General features: G+C 38.8%; 2 protein-coding genes and 1 pseudogene across 2 annotated transcripts in view; 2 read left to right on the top strand and 1 right to left on the bottom strand.

The window, feature by feature from the left end:
* Window positions 1-20,121, top strand: part of SYT9 (synaptotagmin 9) — a 198,198-nt gene that overhangs the window by 6,587 nt on the left and 171,490 nt on the right. The window lies entirely within an intron of this gene.
* The window catches only part of NLRP14 (NLR family pyrin domain containing 14), a 283,814-nt gene that overhangs the window by 232,762 nt on the left and 30,931 nt on the right, over window positions 1-20,121 (top strand). The gene's annotated exons all lie outside the window — the stretch shown is intronic.
* LOC106986474 (ubiquitin-like) lies at window positions 902-1,271 on the bottom strand (annotated as a pseudogene).

Raw genomic sequence — 20,121 nt, 5'->3', positions numbered from 1 at the left:
TGGAATAAAGAAAGAGCTTTAGAGTCAGAATCTGATCTTGCTCTTACTACCTTTATGACTTTGAGCAAAATATTTAACTCTTCACTTTGTTCATCTATTAAAACGGGCGTGGAAGGCTTCATGGGAGCACCGTGCCCAGACTAAGTGCTAGATTTTGGTGGTCCTGGTATTTATCTGTTCATGCTTCTTCTCAGCTGTGATCCATGGGCATGCATGTGTTTTACTCATTTCTAATCACTCATAGACAAAAGTTTCCATTCTACTTTTTCTGTATGCTTAGCATTTTATCACTGCTCGTATGTCCCTAGGTGGATCTCTGTGTCTTAGTTTCCTCATCAGTAAAATGGATTACCAGTGTTCAGATAAAATATAGGATGCCCAGTTCAATTTGAATTTCAGATAAACAATGGGTAGTATTGCATGGGATAGACTTATATTATATCTGTCATTTATCTGAAATTCAAATTGAACTGCACCCCTTATATTTTTATTTGCTAACTCTGGAAACCCTATTATAGTATTTATCTCACAACACGTGTGAAATACTTACCATAGTACCTGGCACTTAATAAATGTTCAATATATAGTAACCATTATTACTATTATATTTTTCCATGTTGAACAGTCATTATTGTGCAATTTTAATGATGACTATATATATTCCGAAGAATAGGTAAATCTTTTTCACTTGACCATGCTTTTTGGCCATTTCTAGCTTCTGATTTTTCATTACTATAAATACTATTTTGTATCTATAATATCCTACTCCCTTTTGGGAGATTTTCTTCTCCCTTTTACTGCTCTAGTCAATGCAAAGGAAACTATGTTGAGGCCCCAGGGCCCTGGGGCTTTGGCAGGAGGACACCCTGACAGCAAAAGGGGAGCTGGTGGAGGGGCCTCATTAGACCTTCTTCGTGGGGTGCAGGCTGTGGGGGTGGCTGCACTTCTTAGGGCAGTCCAGTACAGTATCTGACTCTTGCAGATACAACTCTTACAGTTGTATTCCTGGGCCAGCTGGTGGAGGGAAGGCTCAGTGATGCCATCCCGCAGGCGATGCAGTAAGTATGGGGTGGACTCTTTCTGAATATTGTAGTCTGAGAGAGTGTGGCATTCTCCAGCTGTTTGCCCACAAAAACCAGATGCTGCTGGTCAGGTGGGATGCCCTCCTCGTCTTGGATTTTGACTTCAACATTCCCAGTGCCGTCATCGGGTTCAACTTCTAGGATGATGGTCTCGCCTGTCAGGGTCTTCGCAAAGGTCTGCATGTCTACATCTGCCACAAGACTGCCGCCACTGACCGGCTCGGCTATGTCCTTAAAGAGGAAGAAGTGGAATATTTCTTTTTTTTTTTTCAACGTTTATTTATTTTTGGGACAGAGAGAGACAGAGCATGAACGGGGGAGGGGCAGAGAGAGAGGGAGACACAGAATCGGAAACAGGCTCCAGGCTCTGAGCCATCAGCCCAGAGCCTGACGCGGGGCTCAACTCATGGACCACGAGATCGTGACCTGGCTGAAGTCGGACGCTTAACCGACTGCGCCACCCAGGCGCCCCAGAAGTGGAATATTTCTTAATGATAAATTATCAACAATGAGTTCAGATTGTTTTCCTGTAAATTTTCAACCTTAAAAATAAAATCTTCCAGTTATTTTACCAGCAAAAGATGGGCTTATTCAGGAAAGAATTGCCACATGGACAAACAACCTGTGGCAAAACCATGGGAAATCTGGAGAACAAAGGTACACCTTTTTAGGGAGAAAAGGGATAAGTTGGGAAAGCTGTCATAAACTAAAAGTCCATTGGAGTAAGCTGGTGGCTTCTCATTGGCTGAGCTGTTGAGTGGTGTGGGGGTAGGAGAGCATGTCTTCCCCAGGTGGGATAGCAAAGTAGCATCCATGTGCAAGATCAAGTCCATCTCTTCCTGTTGGATCTGCAGTGGTAGGGCATGGGAGCTCCCCTTCCCAAACCTCCTGACTCCATTTTAGTAAGGTTTTCCATTATTTTCACAAGATCTATGCCAACTATCCCTGCTACATAGCAAACCCACTAGCATTAGATGGTAATAATGTGAAGAAAAACCTGCTAATTTAACAGGTTTTAAGTGGCTGCCCAGTTGTCGTTTCATTTATATTTTTTTGTTGGTGTTGGTGCAATTGAATATTTTCAATGTTTTAAACCTATTTTTGTTTCTTATGTGAATTTTCTGTGTTTGATCTCTATCATGTGGCAGTTTATTTTTTGAGAATCTTAATGTTTTTCCTACTAACTTGCATTAGTTAGAATATAAATATTCTGTCAGAAGAGCTCACAGAAGGATTAGTTCACTGTTCAGTGAATGAGCTCTCCTTGTCTGACTACAGTTAATCATTATACTAGACCGATTTTTGAAATTTGAAGGGTGCATCAACAAATTGGGATTCACTGTAATATTCTTTTTGGGGGGAAAGAGGTAAGGTTTAATTGAACAATGTTGAGAATTTAGAGTGTCTCACTTTCTGCCCATAATGGTAAAGAAAAAAATCGACACCTTATAACATTCTCTCCAATGCAAAGTACTGCCTTTATTTATGTGAAATATGAAAAAAATTGTGATGCAACTTGGATCTCTTTTTCTGTATGTTTTCTCTCCCTCTTTCCAACTCATCTTCCCCTTCCAGAAATTATGAAAACTTTACTCTAGCTACACTGACCAGAACACTCTTTTTTAATTATAATTAAGTTAAATTAAGAAAACATTGGAGTGCCTGGTAATTGCCAGGTACTCGGTTAGGCATCAGTAATTCAAAGACACATTAGACATGGTTACTGCCCCTATGGCTTTGAGATAAAACAATAATTGCAATTAATAAAATGAAGACAGGAAGGGAGATATATATGGGAAACAGTGCAAAGAAAAGAGGAGAGAAATAATTAGCTGGCTTGAGTGGATCTGCAGAGGATTCCTAGAGAGGTTAATTCTTGGGTGGAGCACTTTGCCTGGAATGTGTGGGTGGGAAGGACATTCTAGGAATTTATAAAGGTCCCACGTCAGGAGGAAATGGATCTTTGGTAATAATAGTAAGTAGAGTATGTGTTGGGACTGTTGAGGGAGGAGTCTGTTCTAGTAAACACTGGTCAGATTGTATGCCATTGTCAAAGTCCCACTGAGGACTTGGGCTAGAACACTCTGATGCGGAAATCTTAAAAGAAGTATAATTTACTGTGATGGGTCTAGAGGACTCATTCTCAGCAAAGTACTCTGGGAGATTTCAGGATGGCAAGGTTCTGTGAGTGCCCATCTCTAGTCTCTTTGGTTGCTCATGGGAAATAAGCTCAAGTTGGTAGTGATGCTGCTTTTTTTGTCGAAGGTAAGGTCTTGACAGATTGGAGTCACTGAATGATAGATCCCTTGTTTTAGATCCCCAATCATGTCACCCTGAAACCCAGGTATAATTACCTCACATAATTGTACAAACTGCCTTTAACAAATTTAGTCATCTGGTTCAAACATCTGGCTCCAGATATCATTTCAGAGTATGCCAACAGTGACATCTTGCTTCCTTGCCTGGTTATTTAATAATGAAAAAGCAACATGTTCAGTTACATTGCAACCACACAGTATGTGGATATACACAGTCTGTTTTCTCAGATGTTATAGGGCCCACGAGGGAGTAAGCATGGCAGACCTGCTTAGTGCCCACCAAGCCATGCTGTGGAGATGGTTCTTTATTCTGAATACAGGAGCTGCCAAGTAGTGGGCACAATTTGTTAAAATAATTGAATTGGGGGCACCTGGGTAGCTCAGTCGGTTAAGCATCCAACTTCGGCTCAGGTCATGATCTTATGGCTCATGGGTTCCAGCTCGCGTCTGGCTCTGCGCTGACAGCTTGGAGCCTGGAGCCTGCTTCGGATTCTGTGTCTCCCTCTCTCTCTACTCCTTCCCCTCTCACTCTCTGTCTCTTTGTCTCTCAAAAATGAATAAACATTAAAAAATATATATTTTAAAATAATTGAATTGAACGCCCTTAGGTGGGTCATACACTTTCCACTTTTTTTATCCTCCCTTACCCCCTCCCCACACACATAAACTTTACTCATTACATTTACAGAATATGCCTGACTACTGAAGACATTTCAGTTTGCATCACCTATAATACTGCAGACCTGCTGAAGGGTTTTAAGCTGAAAATTAAGGTGAGCAGATTTATCTTCTAATTATATCACTCTGGAGACAGGATGGAGGTTGATTGGAGAGATCATGATTGGAGATGCCATTTACTTACTCATCAAATGATTACTGAGCATCCCCTATGTGCAAGGCTCTGTTCTAGGTATGGTATATAGCTAGATATGTAGATACAGTATTGTGTATATAGTAGGGAACCAAACAAAATAAAAAGCTTTCCCTCATGGCACTTATGTGTTCCTGAGAGGAAAATTATAATACATAAATAAGTTAACTAATTACATAGTATGTTAGATGGTAATAAGTGCTAAGGAGAAAAATAAAACATGGAAAGAGAATAGGTATGGGGATCAACATGGCATCACTGAGAAGCTGATATGTGAGTAAAGGTTAGAAGGAGGTGACGGGAGTAAGGCATGCACACGTCAGGGGAAGAGCATTCCAGGCAGGTTTAAAGGTTCTGAATCAGGCACATGCTAGGTATTAGCCCAGGGCAAAAGAGAAAGACATAGGCTGGAAAGTGATGGCAGGGTGATCACAAGGCCCTATTAGCCATTGTAATGAATACGACTTTTACTCAAAGTAAAATGGAAGTCATTGAAAAGTTTTAAAGCAGAGCAGTGTAATATCTGACTTAGGAATAGAAAGGATTACTCTGATAAGACTGTAGAAGAGTGAGGGTAGAGTCAGGGAAAACAGTTATTTGACTGCTATCATAATTTATGTGAGAGATAATGGTGGCTTGGACCAGAGTGATGGCAGTGGAGGTGGTGAGAAATAGTCAGATTCCAGGTGGCTTGAAGGTAGAGCTGATAGGAGTTACCAATGGATGGATGTAGGGTATGAAAGACAGAGAGGAATCCAAATGACTCCCAAGATTTTGGCCTGAGCAAGGGAATAGAGTTGTAGGGCAAGTAAGTTTGAGGGGAATGATTAAGGGCTCAGTTTTGAATGTGTTAAGTTGGAAATGCTTATTAGTGAGTCAAGTGGGGCTACAGATTAGTAAGTTGGATATATGAGCCTGGAGTTGGAAAAAGATTGCCTGACTGGAGATATAAATATAAGAATTGTAGGTATAGAGATGATATTTTAAATGACTCTGGCTGAGATGATCTAGGAAGACAGGAGAGAAGAGGACCACTAGTTCTGGAGGTCTCCATCCAACACTAGGAGGATGGAGAGAAGTCGAGGAACCAGCCAAAGAAGACTAATAAAGAGGGACCAGAAAATCCAAGAGTATTGACCTGAAAGCCAAAATGAAAAGCCAAGGAAAGGGTATATCAAAGAGGAGGGCATAAAAGTCATTTCAGGGCTACCATTAGGTTAAGTAGACTGACCACTGCAGTTAGTAGTGTAGGGGTCATTAGAAATGAAGTTGATAAGCAGTTTTGGTGAAGAGGAGGGAATAAGAGCCTGATTGGTGTAGCCTTAAGAGGAATTGACTGGCAAAAGTAGTAGTTGGTGAGGGAAGTAAGATCAAGGGGTTTTTGTTTTTTGTTCTAAATTAATGTGATGGGAATGATCTAGTGGAGAACAAAAATACATGATGTAGGACAAAACAGGAAAATTGTTGGAGCAGCATTTTTTTTTAAGTTTATTCATTTATTTTGAGAGAAAGCACGTGCGTGAGCATGAGTGAGATAGGGGCAGGAGGAGGGAGAGAGAGAGAGAGAGAGAGAGAGAGAACGAACGAACCTAACTCGGGGCTCCATCCCATGAACTGTGAGATCATGACCTGAGCCGAAATCAAGAGTCAGATGCTTAACCAACTGAGCCACTGGAACAGTGTCCTTGAGCGGCTATTGGGATATCTTTACTAGGTGCTCGAGGATGAAGTCTAGCCTGCAGATATACATCTAGGAGCCATCAGCATAGAGATTATATGTAAAGCTAAGACATTAGATGAACTTACCAAGGAAGGAATGAAGATTAAAAAGAAGAAGTCAAACTACTAGTTAGAGGTTAGTAAGATGAGCAGGAACTGACAAAAGAGACTGAGAAGGAACAGCAAGTACTGTGGGAGAAAAATCAGGAGTATGGTGGCCTGGAAGTACAGAAAGTATTCCTGGAAGGAGGGAGTGATCCTTTAAGTGAAATGCAGCTGATAGATCAAGATGAGAACCAAGCACTGGTTGCATTTAGCAACGTGGAGCTTCATTGATGACCTTGAACTGAGGGATTCTGAAGGAGTTGTGGGCAAGTGGAGTTCATGAAGAAAAGTTGGGGAACATACCCTACATTTTTGAGTTTTATAGTGAAAGAAAAGGAAGGAGAAAATAAGTCAATAGATGGTTTTTAAATAAAGGAGAAAGTGATTACAAATTCGTTTGCTAGAGAGAAGTTAAAAAGGATGCAGAGGATGTGTCCTCAGGCAGAGGAAACAAAAGCAAAAATAACCTGTTAGGACTCTAACAAAATAAAAGGCTTTTGCACAGTAAAGGAAACCATCAACAAAACAAAAATGGAACCTACTAAATGGGAGAAGATATTTGCATTTGATATATCTGATATTGATATTGATTGACATTTTGATATATCCAAAGTAGCTGAAGAACTTATGCAACTCAACACCAAAATGTCAAACAAAAACAAAACTGAAAAAATCCACCATAATCTGATTAAAATGAGCACAGAGGGCCTGAATACTATTTTTCCTAAGAAGACATACAGATGGCAAACAGACACATGGAAAGTTACTCAATATCACTCATCATAAGGGAAATGCAAATCAAAAGCACAATGAGATATCACCTTACACCACCTGTCAGAATGGATAAAATCAATAAGGTAAGAAACAACAAGTGTTGGTGAGAATGTGGAGAGAAAGGAACCTTCGTACACTGCTGGTAGGAGTGCAAGCTGGTGCAGCCACTCTGGAAAACAGTATGGAGGTTCCTCAAAAAATTAAAATCAGAATTATTATGTGATCTGATAATTCCAATGCTTGGTATTTACTCAAAGAAAACAAAACAACTTAGTTCAAAAAGATATATGCACCCTTATGTTTATTGCAGCATTATTTATAATAGCCAAGATATGGAAGCAACCCAAGTATCCATTCATGGATGAATGCATAAAGAAGGCATACACACACACACAGAGAAATATTACTCAGCCATAAAAATCTTACCATTTGCAACATGGATGGATCTAGAGGGTATAATGCCAAGGGAAATAAGTCAGTCAGAGAAAGACAAATACCATGTGATTTCATTCATATGTGGAATTTGAGGGGAAAAAAACATAAATTAACAAAGAAAAAAGAAACAAAAAAACAGAGTGTTAAATATAGAGAACAAACTGGTGGTTACCAAAGGGGAGATGGGTAGGGGGATGGATGAAATAGATAAGGAGGATCAAGAGTACACTTACCATGATGAACACTGAGTAACACAGAGAATTGTTGAATCATATTGTACACCTGAAACTAATATAACAGTGTATGCAAATTATACTTCAATTAAAAAAAAGAGATAAAATGATGTAGGGGATTGTATTACCTGAGTGCTGTGCTTGAGTAGGTGGGTTTTTCAACAGTTCATTCATTGTCAGCGAGTCAGGAGTCCAGGTGGGCACATATGGTTTGGAGATCATATAGAAGTTTGTCTTCTGATTGTTCTCCCATTCTTAGTGAAAAAGGAGGTAGCAAAGTTATCAGCTGAGAGTGAGGATGGGGTGGGAGGTTATGGAGGTTTGAAAACTGGAGAGGTATAAATGATAGTCCAGAAGATGGGAGAGTAAATGGATCAGGGAAGTACAACGTACTTGCCAGGTGATGTTATGGGCGCACTTGAAGTTCATGACCATGAATTTGATGTGATACCCACCACCTTAAGCATGAATGTTTTCCCTACCACGTGCACCTGTGTTTGTGCAGGCATGAAGAAACAGGAGTTACGTTTAAGCAAGGTCATGCTGATATATATGACAATGAGAGACTGGCAAAAGAGTTGAGGGTATAAAGAATGGAGGAACTGGGGCAATTGACTCTGGAATCTCATCTGAGTAAGGAGGGGAGAGTAGACATGCAGAGGCAGGAAAGAGATTGGAGGCTTAGAGGATTGTGTGGGATGATTATTGGGAGCACAGTGAAGAGGAGGGACTGCAGTTGTTATTAACCAGCTCTGCGATGTGACTGTGGAATGAGGCCCTAAGGTAGGGTGAAGGACAAGTTCTAGACGGAGACAGGGGCAAGAAGACAAAGACCGTGGTTTGGGAAATATTGAATTAACCACACGTTAAGACAAAAGTAGTATTGGAGAGAGTGACACCAAGCCAGGAATGGGAGGAAGTGGGGAAATGGACTGTGGAATATAGATGTCTGTGACGGGGATGGGTATGTGTAGGGTAGTGGTGCAGTCAGGCAATATGAGATTCAAAGCTGGGGGATTTTGCAGAACACCCGAAGTAATATTAGACTATTAGTATTTAGGCAAAAGAGTTAAAGGAGTGTTTTAAGGCAATGGAGTTGGAGAAGAGGGGATTGATATAAAACATATCTAAGAGGTAAAAATAATCCGTATACTGATATGGAGTAGAGGGATCCTAATTTTCCAATTTTTGGCATAAGTGCCTGGAAGGATGGTTATGTGACTTATTGTTTACTACAAGAAGTTGAGTACGGTTTATGCAAAAAAAAAAAGATTAATTTTAAATGTGTTAAGTTTGAGGATGTATGGAAATCTGATGCAGACATCCAGGTCTGTTGACTGGTGGACCATTGGGAAGAAGTTACTAGAAATCAGGAAGGGTGAGAGATGGTTGAACATTAAGGTCCCTTCCAACTTGAAGGGTTTGGGAAAATGATTCTCAGTTCCAGCTATGCACCAGAATCAATTGGGAAACTTATTTTTTTGTTGTTGTTGATTTTTGAGAAAGAGAGAGTGGGGAGGGGCAGAGAGAGAGGGAGACCCAGAATCTGAAGCAGGCTCCAGGCTCTGAGCTGTCAGCACAGAACCCATGAGCAGTGAGATCATGACCTGACCCAAAGTTGGCCGCTTAACCAACTGAGCCACCCAGGTGCCCCTCAACTGGGGAACTTTTGAAGACATACTTCCCTGTTCCCTGACTGACTAAATCAGAATCTTCAGGGGTGATGCCTAAAGTGTCTCTATGCATGAGTCTGGTGTGCATCCAGGGTTGCAAATGACATGCATTTATGGCCTTTATGGATTGAAATTACTTTTTACAGCCCCATTGTCAAAATAAATGCTTTAACCATCTGTATAAAACTGTTATAATATATTAGGCAAGGAAATCCAAGCATGAAAATGCTTTTACTATCTATCATTGATTCTTTTTTTTTAAACCACAGTGGGAGTTATCTCAAATTATTAGTACAGCTGCTGTTGGCACAACTAATAATAAATTCTGTAGAAAATTTTGCTGTAGAACGTGACTGTAGCACCCTGGCACGAACTAAAATCATGGTCTTCTTTTTTGTTAGACATGTAATATGATTGTCATTTATTTTTAATTTAGGATAACCATACTGTAAATAAGCTCTGTAAGAAACTCTAACTAGGCCGTGAGCTTAGAGAAGACACGATTGCTTGATTCCTATACTCTACCACTTGTTCTTGCCGATATGTTCACTTCCTATGAGGAAAAACTCTGGAAATAAAGAAAGAGGTATAAATGGAGACCACATTCGAACCACTTTTAACACTTGACACTGAAAATCTCAGGTGCAACATATTTTCAATTGTGATTTTTTCAAATAATATGGAAGTCCACTGATGGCATAGCTGGGCCAGCTCTAAATGCTTCCCAAATTATTTTAGAAGGAATGAGAAAACTGTTGTTTGCTATTCTTTAATCTGTTCCACCATAACTGCTACTTTAGATTTAATGTCACTGTAATATACCAAATTTATAGGTCATCCTTCTCCTGGGGCTTTTAAAGTGCTTTGTGTCTATTACTTTAATTTTGGAGGGAGCTAAAACTCATCATGTTATGGAATTTATTTCAGAGAGTATACAGCAAGAGCTACAAAATCTCCCAAAGTGTTTCTTTTTTCCTTCCACATGCTGTTGGGAGAAACATCCATTGATTGTAACTCCACACTGCTTTAGAGACCATTTATGGGTGGATTACTATAGGCTTTTCTGGGGGGAAATCTAATCCCCAGAGGTTCAGTTTGAGAGGATCCACTCTGCAGGCCGATAAAGATTTAAATCACAGCTTTTTTTCCCATTACATTGGTTTTTTTGATCTTTTAATTTTTATATTGTATTATATGTCAATGACTCAATCATAGCTGTCTTCCCAGTGCCTCAGTATGTGGGAACTGGGAAGTTAAATTGGACAGATTCACAAAACAAGGGCCCTATAGCATATTCGTTTATAATAAAAAGAGATGTTTTAGGGCTTGCAGTCACGGCACTAAAGGACAGTCATCAGATTTGATTCAGGGAATGGAGGGAGAAGTGGGTGTTAAATAGTGGCCTTAATAATGCAGCTTAGAACATGGGGAAATGTCAGAGGAGGATCGAGTTGGATGTACACTACCTGATTTTTTAAATGCTCAGGAAATGGTTTCATTTAATGTTTTAAAATAACGTGTACAAAATATCTGTGGATTTTATATTTATCTGCTCTTTTTTCTAAGGCCTCATGCTAATTAAACTAACATTCCTGTAACAAGCATACTGAATGTGACATAAAAGTCATCAAATAAGACTTATTTTAGGTTGGTAATAGTGCTATAAACAATGAAGACCACTCATTAACTTAATGAATCAAGTAGTATTCAAATGTATGCAGGTAAGTTTGTTCAAACTTCCAAGTTAGAAACATCAGAATTATGACTGGAGACCATCATACTTCACCAATAATGACACATCAGTAGACAGTAAGTAGATAGAAATAATATTGCTAAAAGTTTGATTCATAAATACCTATGGATTTTCTAGTCACCAAAAGAGAGAAAATGTTCATGGAACATTTAAAAAAAATGGTTAAGTACCATATAAAGGGAACTGATCAGTCCATAAAAAGGGAACATTCATTCCAAAAGATCAAAGTTGTAGAGGCCACATTTACTAACCATAATGCAGTAAAACTATCAATGGGTGAATAACAGGTAACAACAACACCAGGAGCCTAAACTCCTGAAAACTGAACTCTTTTTTAGAGATCTCTTTAGTTAAAAAATCAGAAATGGAAACTAAAATTCTAGACATTGAAAATACTGTGGAAATGAAAGTACATATATTAAAACTATAGAGTGCAGTCAAAGCTATATTTAGATGAAAATTCATAGCTTTCATTAATTCTAGTAAATAGAGTGATAGAAAATGAATACACCAAGCATTAAACTTAAAAACCCCCAAAATGTAGGAGCAAAGCGTTAGTAAAACCAAAAGAAAACATTCATGTATTAGAAAGTGAAAAATCAAACACACAAACAAAAGTGGTATTAATAAACAAAACTGAGATATGCTTTTTTTTTTGAAATTTACATAAGTAAATATTTTGTTGTTCTGACCAAGAAAAAAAATGAGAAAACAAATACAGAGTAAAAAGAATGAGAAAAAGGATTTAATGACAGACATAGAAGAGATTAAAAAACATGAGAAAATTCCATATATGCCAATGATGTGGAAATACAAATTGAGTAGAAGTTATAAAACATCTCAGAGGAAGTATAGAAATATTTAGAAGAAGCTGAATGGTGGACAAAGAATATTTGACACACAAAGTTATAGGCCCACATATTTGTATAGGTCAAGTCTATCAAAATGTCAAGTAATCCATCATCTTCTTCTTTGTTGGAACCATAATAGTCTTTGCAAATTTGTTTTAAATTCTCATTGCAAAACATTTTACATGAGCACAAGAATTAGATAAAGGTCACTACCACATTCATTGTCCAGAAAGAGTCACTGTTACTTCTTTTTACAGAAGTGAAATTGCTAGATTTAAGCTTATGCACTTTGAATATTCAATACAAAACTATCAAGTTGTCCTCTGGGAAGAATTAACAATTCACATAATGTTAAAACTATTCCATAGCATAGGGGCACATGGGTGGCTCAGTTGGTTCACCTCAGAGCCTGGAGCATGCTTAGGATTCTGTGTCTCCCTCTCTCTCTGCCCCTCTCCCAGTCATGCTCTGTTTGTTTCTCTCTCTCTCAAAAATGAATAAACATTAAAAAAATTTAAAAAAAAGATATAGAAAGCATTCCAGTTCACTTTATGAGCCTGATATCAAATCTAATGAAGACAATAAGAAGAAAGATCTTTAAATTAATTAATTAATTAATTAATTTTGAGAGAGAGAGAGAGAGAGCAAGCCGGGGAGGGTTAGAGAGAGGGGGATAGAGAGAGAATCCCAAGCAGGCTCCTCAATCTCAGCACAGAACCTGATGTGGGCCTCGAACCCACAAACAGTGAGATCATGACCTGAGCCAAAATCAAAAGTCATTTGCTTAACCGACTGAGCCACCCAGGTGCCCCAAGAAAAAAGAACTTTATGCACATTAAAAAAAAAAAAAACAAACTCAATTAAGCACATAAATGCCCAAGTTGTATGTTAAGTAATAGTAGAATAAATATAGCTTTTTAATGATATACTGTGACCCAGTGGAATTTTCTACTGGGTGTTTACTTTGAGGATATAAGAATGGGAAAGCACTAGGAAACCTATCATTCATTGTGTGAATAGGTTTTGGGGTGTGTGTGTATGGGTGTGTGTGTGTGTATAAAATACATAAAGTTATTTAAGTTTATTTTTGAGAGAGAGAGGAGAGCATTAGTGGGGGAGGGGCAGAGAGAAGGAGAGAGAGAACCCCAAGCAGGTTCCTTACTGTCACCACAGAGTCCGACACGGGGCTCAATCCCTCAAACTCTGAGATCATGACCTAAGCTGAAATCAAGAGTCGGGTGCTTAACTGACTGAGCCACCCAGGTGCTCCTAAAATTATTTAGGTTTTGATAATGTTTACACAAAAGTAACATAAACTTTTCCTATTTTTTCTCAGTCTCCATCCATTCCTTCATTAAAAAAAAACAACTTCACTGAGGCATATTTTACATTTTCTATAATTCAGCCACTTTTAAGTGTACAATTTAGTGATTATTTAGTAAATTTATGAAGTTGTGCAAGCATCATTATCAATCATTTTAGAATGTTTTCATTGTTCCAGTTAAATCCCTCATGTCCATTCACCATTACCTGGTTCCAGAAGACCTCTAATTTACTTTCTGTCTCTATCAATTTGCCTTTTCTGGATTTCAAATAAATGGAATCCTGCAATATTTGATATCTCTTTTGTGACTGGATTCTTTCACTTAGCCTACTTTTTTTGAGATCCAGCCATGTTGTACAATGTGTCATCAATTCTTTTTTATTACTGGTTAATATTTCATTATATGGATATACCACATTTTATTTATCCTTTCGCCAGTTCATGGACATTTGGGTTGTTTACAGTTTGGAGCTATTATGAATAATTGATACTAAGAACATTTAGGTGCAAGTCTTTGCTTAGATGTATGTTTTCATTCCTCTTGGGTGCATACCCAGAAGTAGAATTGCGGGGTCATATGATGACTCTACATTAGCATTTTGTGGAATTGCTAAACTGTTTTCCGAAATAGCTGCACTATTTTACATTTGCATCAGTAGTGTGTGCGGGTTCCCATTTCTCCACATTCTCAGCAACGTTTGTCATTATCTTTGTTATGATAGCCATTCTAGTGTGTGACATGGTGCCTTATTCACAATACATGATAGGTTTTTAGAGAAACAAACAAACATAATCACGTCAGATGATGCCATAACAATTATATGATAAAATTCAATATTATTCTTTGTTAATACCTGAGGGGAAAAAAGTTGCTATCCTAATATTAAGTATGATGATGACAACAATGGTATTAACGATTACATTATAACTAGTAACTATAATAATATTGATGAGACATAATAGAACTTGAGACCAGGTATTACTCTAAGCTTTTTATATAATAACTCATTTATGGGGCGCCTGAGTGGCTCCGTCGGTTGAGCGACCGACTTGGGCTGAGGTCATGATCTCGCGGTTTGTGAGTTCGAGCCCCGCGTTGGGCTCTGTGCTGACAGCTCAGAGCCTGGAGGAGCCTGCTTTGGATTCTGTGTCTCCCTCTCTCTCTGCCGCTCCCCTGCTCACTCTCTGTCTCTCTCTGTCTCTAAGTAACAAAAACGTTAAAAAATTTTTTTATAATAGCTCATTTAACACAGCCACCTTGGGGTAGGTTCTAGTGTTATCTCCAGTTTACAGAAGAGGAAGCCAAAGTGTTGCATAAGTGATGTGTCTGCCTCCACACAGCCAGTTAAGTCTTGGAGCTGGAATTGGAATGTAGCCATTCTGGATGCAGAGTCCACCCCATCAAACTTTACAATGTAACATGGAGAATCTCATTTCATCTGGGCCCTCAGCGCCTCCTGGTAGTTCTTACTTGTCATCTGGCTTCTTCCTTGCCCTTTTCTCCCTCCTCTCAAGCTCTACCTCTACCCTCAACTTCCCACTTCTCAGAGAAAATAAAGACTATGCAAAAAACCAGACAAACCTAATAGAACAGAAATAGAGTAACATGGCATTATTGTAATTTAGTAAACATAGCATTTCAAATCATTGGGGTGGGGGGATGGATTATTCAGTAAATAGTGTTGAGAAAAACACCGTATTTCTGCTCTATACTCCAAATTTGTCATGTATTTTAAATTTTCTAAAAAGTAAAACCGTTAAAATTTTAAAGGAAATTGTAAGATAACCTATAATTAGGATTCTCTACATGTGACAGGAAAACATTAATAACAGTGGCTTAAACACAGAAGGTACATTTTTAAAGTTCTTTCACATAAATATACCTAGAAATAGGCTTCCTAGATCTGAGAGGCTCCAGGTAGTCATGAGACCCACCTTCCTTCTGTCTTTCTATTTTGCTTTCTTTAGTGCATGGCTTATAGCTCAAAGTCACCACATGGGGTAAAATGGCTTCTGGAATTCCAGCACTCACATTTACATTCCTGGGAGAGACAAAAGAGTCCACCTCCAGCTCCAGTCTGCTCTTCCTCAGTAACCTTTTTGGAAGTCCCTGTCAACACTTGTGCTCTCATCTCTTGATCCGAATTTAGTCCCACGGCCATAACCAAAGTTGGGAAACGTAGTCTTTTGTCTTGACATATTGTCAAGACAAATTCCAAGTGCAATTTAAGTTTTATTGTTTTGGGGAAAAGGAAAAAATAGATTTTGGGTGGCAACTACCAGTTTCAGGAATAATTTAGGTAGCTGAAGCCTTCCTTGCATGACCCCCAAAGCCAATAACCATAAAAGACAAGCTTAACAGATTTTGTTTTTTTGTTTTTTGTTTTTTGTTTTTAATTTTTTTTAATGTTTATTTATTTTTGAGACAGAGAGAGACAGAGCATGAACGGGGGAGGGTCAGAGAGAGAGGGAGACACAGAATCTGAAACAGGCTCCAGGCTCTGAGCAGGCAGCACAGAGCCCGACGCAGGGCTCTAACTCACAGACCGCGAGATCGTGACCTGAGCTGAAGTCGGACGCTTAACCGACTGAGCCACCCAGGCGTCCCAAGCTTAACAGATTTTGGCAAGCACAATAGCAGCAGTGTTTTCTTTTGCAAAAGTCGTTATAAACAAAATGACTGCAAATCACAAAATGAGACAGAATAATTGCAGTGAATGACATATAATTAATATTCTCAAAATGTAAACAGATATACTAATTAGTAACAAACTTGATTGCCTGTGCCTTTTGGCAATAAAGTATCAATTCTTTGGTTCTTCTGTAGATGTATATTATAGACTAAACAAAACTTAATCTTCTGTTTACTTTAAAAAAAATGACCTTTTAGCAAGGGGAAACATTTTTTTGTTTTGGGTGTTTTTCTCTTCCCTTCAAGGGCACGTATCAGGCTTATCTGTTTAATGCTATCCTCTATTAATACATGTACATTGCTGGGCTGTTTGATTTAGGACAGATTCAGCTAGATTACCTGAATGCTCAATTAACTGCTATGGTGAGAATCATCTGCTTTCAGATTGATAAGAAGATCAAATCAGTAGCCATTCTTAGTTCAGTGCTTCATCAGCAGTGAATTAAAGTGAAACCATTAGCGGTCATTTTTCTAAATACTAATCATTGAATTCAAATCCTAGAAAAAGCCTTGCGTGTTTTTAATAGTTATTATAGATTGGAATGTTTTAACTGAGTTCAGGACTGAGGGACATCAGGAGGGGATACTGTTTCTGGCCAGATTACTTAGACAACAATAATTCTTCACAGCTTTCTGTTAATATCTTCTGATTAACAAGCAAGTTGGAGCCAACTGATTTCGGCTGTTTGGTATCCTTGGTAACCACTGTTAGATGATGAATTGAATCAGTCAAAATTAATTTCTTGTGAAAATGTGCTTCCATGAGGAACTATTGACTTTGATGTTTAGATGCACAAGAAATATGTGTATGTGTGTATATATGTGTGTGGGGTGTGTGTGTATGTGTGTGCATATATGTATATGTTTGCATGTGTATATATCTCATCAGATGTAAAGAATATTTGCAGATAAAAGTGTGCAAAGCCTAGTAAATTCAAAAAGTAGGGAAGATGAGGGAAGGCTGCAAGGGCTCTGCCTTTAAGGATTTTGCTTCTACCTGGAGAGGGACGACTTAAAATGAAGGAACCAGAGGCATAATAGCCACTGTATGAGCTTTTGTTCAGCTACAGGAGTAAGTAACCTTCTTTCCCTTGCATCTGTGAATGCTGTCATGACAAAGCTATTTTATTGTTATAGAAGTTTGGAAAAAGAGAACAGTTCTTTTTCCAATATAAAATAATGCAATATATATTTTAGCTCCAAGCCCATTTTAAATGTCAATTTAGGAAGCATTTTCCTTTGGTCCTGGTGGGTGCCTTAGCTGAGGCCCATATCTGTTGCAAACCATGCATTTCTAGAAATGTGCATTTTGGAGGGTATTGCTAGTACATGAAGACACAGTGGTGGACTGTGTAGCATGGGCCAGGATTGCTGGTTGGTGTGATAGCAGCACTCTCACCCCCCACATTTGGAGCCTGTAGCAGACATGACCCAGGTCCCTTTAGGCCATGCATTTCCCTAGAGGGAGCGGGGGAGGAATGCATGGTCCTGGTATCAGTTCCATATAAGATTTTGACAAATGCTGACTTCAGGACAGTCTGCTTGCTCTCAAAGGAGCTGTAAGAAAGGAAGGAAGAAAAGCAGGAGCTGAGCTATAACAAGGTAAATCACAGTTTCATTTATAAGATTTGCTGCTTAGGATTTTTTTTTTTAACCATAAAATCTGCCTTTGTTCTATAGTTAAATACTTTGTAAACGAAACGCTTTCAGGGAATAACACATATTCTAGGCAGTCCATGTAAACTGAGTTCAAACACTACTTTACCACTTCATATTTGTGTAACTTGAGAATAGTTATCTAACTTCGTGGTGCCTCAGTTTTCTTACTTGCACAAGGAAGATAATAATGTTGATAGGGGGACTGCAAGATATAAGAGATCATAGGACAGGACCTGGCATTTAGAACTAAATTAATGTTACTTCCCTTAGGACTCCCTTCAGGAAAAACTTATCTGAGCTTCATGAAAGTCTGCACAAGTGACTTTTATCCCATCCTTTATTTTTGCTTTCTTTTTTACTTCTTCCATATATCATTCTTCTTGTTCTCCACTCATCTCTGGTGTCTTACTCCATTATTTTTTCTCTCATTTTTCTTCATCTTATTCCCCCTTACTTAGTTTTATCCTCCAAATTTGTTATTGGCTCTTTTCTGCTACTCTTCATAAATGAGAATGTAATGTAATCTGGCTATTCGTGTGTTGGATGCTGTCCTTGGTGCTGGAGTTATTGTGACTGAAAAAGGCATGATCCTTGTCCTCAAAGAAATGAATTATCTTCTAGTGGAGGAAATAGAGAAGTAAACAGGCCATTACAATTAGTGCCATAAGGGAAAATGTGGTGTGTTACGGAAGCACATGGGAAGGGCACCTAACTCAAACTTGCCAAGAGTGGTGTCAAAAACAGCATCTCCAGACAAGAAGTAAATAAACTCTGATATGTTATGGAAGTGTGAGCTCAAGCAAAGCATTCAGAAGAAGAGTTTTTAGTAAAGAAAACAAAGGCTAGAATACTTGAAGTAGGGAGTGACCTTAGGGAGCCTGAAAGAGTTTAGGGTTGATGGAGTTGAATTTGGGAGTTGGAGTGGGGATGTTTATGTGATGAGAGAGAAAGAAAGTAAAGTAGGGGTCTTGTGGGCTATGTTAAGAATTTGAATTTTATCCTGGGGTGCCTGGGTGGCTGAGTTGGTTAAGCATCTGACCCTTGATTTTGGCTCAGGTCATGATCTCAGTTTTGTGAGTTTGAGCCCCACATTGGGCTCTGTGCTGACAGTGTAGAGCTTGCTTGGGATTCATTCTCTCTCTCCCTCCCTCTCTCTCTCTCTCTCTTTCTGTCCTTCTGCTCACACTATCTCTGTCTCTCAAAAAAATGTTTTTTTAATTATAAAAAAGGAATTTGAATTTTATCCTAATGGTAATGGTGATCTATTTTATGATAGAATCCATAGGGCATGGAGTACAGTAGGGGGAGAGGTATAAAGGAAGTCTGAGGTTTCTGAATTAGGCAGCTAGGTCATACAGAATGCACAAGAAGGAGCAGATTGAGGGAATGAGAGAGACTGAGTTGAGTTTTAGAAATGTATGTTTGTGGTGTATAGTTAATACAAGTTGTAAACATGGGTCTGAAATGAAAAAGCAATTGCAAATCTTATTTTGAAATCTTGGTAGTGATTGCGTTTGTTATTGCCAAAAGTTTCCTTGCATTTTTTTTTTTGCATGATTCTGGTCCTTCTGCTTATCTTTATATTTTGGTGAGCATAGTTGGGCAATGATGCGTCAATTATATGTATCCAAGTGAGATCAAAATGTGAGAACATAGTTGTGGTGGAAGAGAGAATCCAGTATGCAATTTCTTGTGAAGGCAATTCGAACAAAATAGTGTTCAGCCTCTGGTATTATAGGAGTTGCCTACAGGAACTTGGAGATTGGCTTCTTTCCAAGAAGCAGAAGAGCCATTCTAAGTGAGTCCCATGGCCAGAAACATGGACTGATGGTGGTCCCAAGGGAAGTGTATGAATGAGAGTTTGGGGGTAGGTGATAAGGTCTTTTCCTGTCTAAACTCAACCTTCAAGATGAGAGGTATTTCTAATCAGCTAATTTCATTTAAGAAACAACCATGGTGATGTTATTGCTGAATTTATCTAAACATTTTGGGTCTATTTTTATTTCCGGCTTCTATGCCCTTCAAGATGAAGTCCTATGGTAAATTTATTGCCTGCTGAGCTGTGTATAGCTGCCTTTGATTAGTCAGAGCCTGATACCTCCTTTGCTTCCAGTGCTTCTCTTTTGCTTCTGATATTTCATAATTTGTTGACCATATCTATGTTTCTTTAATTTACACCAGTCATGATTGTATTATCTTTGGTCATACTTCTGTAAGTTCATATTTTCTTGATGTTGTCGGTTTGTGTGGTTGGTTTTTTCCCCAAACAGATGGGTTTTCGTTTTCATCACTACTCAAGTTTTCCCTTCTGCACCTCTCACATCCCACCTGGTCCATGGAACTGGACCTGTCCTTGAACTCTGGGGCTGATGCCTTATAGTATAAATGGAAGAGTGAGGAGTTTTCCCTTAGGGGTTGCAGGATCACACATAAAGCCACCTTCTCTGGAAACCCAGCATGGGCTTCCCAACCACCTCTTCATGGCCAGGCCCCTTGGTTGAGCAACATCATTTGTTATGTTTTGCTTACAGTGTCTCCCATTACACCCAATCCTTAATACAGATTTGGGGGGACTTCGTAAAGGTTCTTGCAGTGCACTGGAGTGAGGAAAACTAGGTGATTTAACCACTCT

Source organism: Acinonyx jubatus, chromosome D1 (genome assembly GCF_027475565.1).
Source record: "Acinonyx jubatus isolate Ajub_Pintada_27869175 chromosome D1, VMU_Ajub_asm_v1.0, whole genome shotgun sequence".
NCBI lineage: Eukaryota > Metazoa > Chordata > Mammalia > Carnivora > Felidae > Acinonyx > Acinonyx jubatus.
This window is presented reverse-complemented; position numbering and strand designations above follow the sequence as displayed.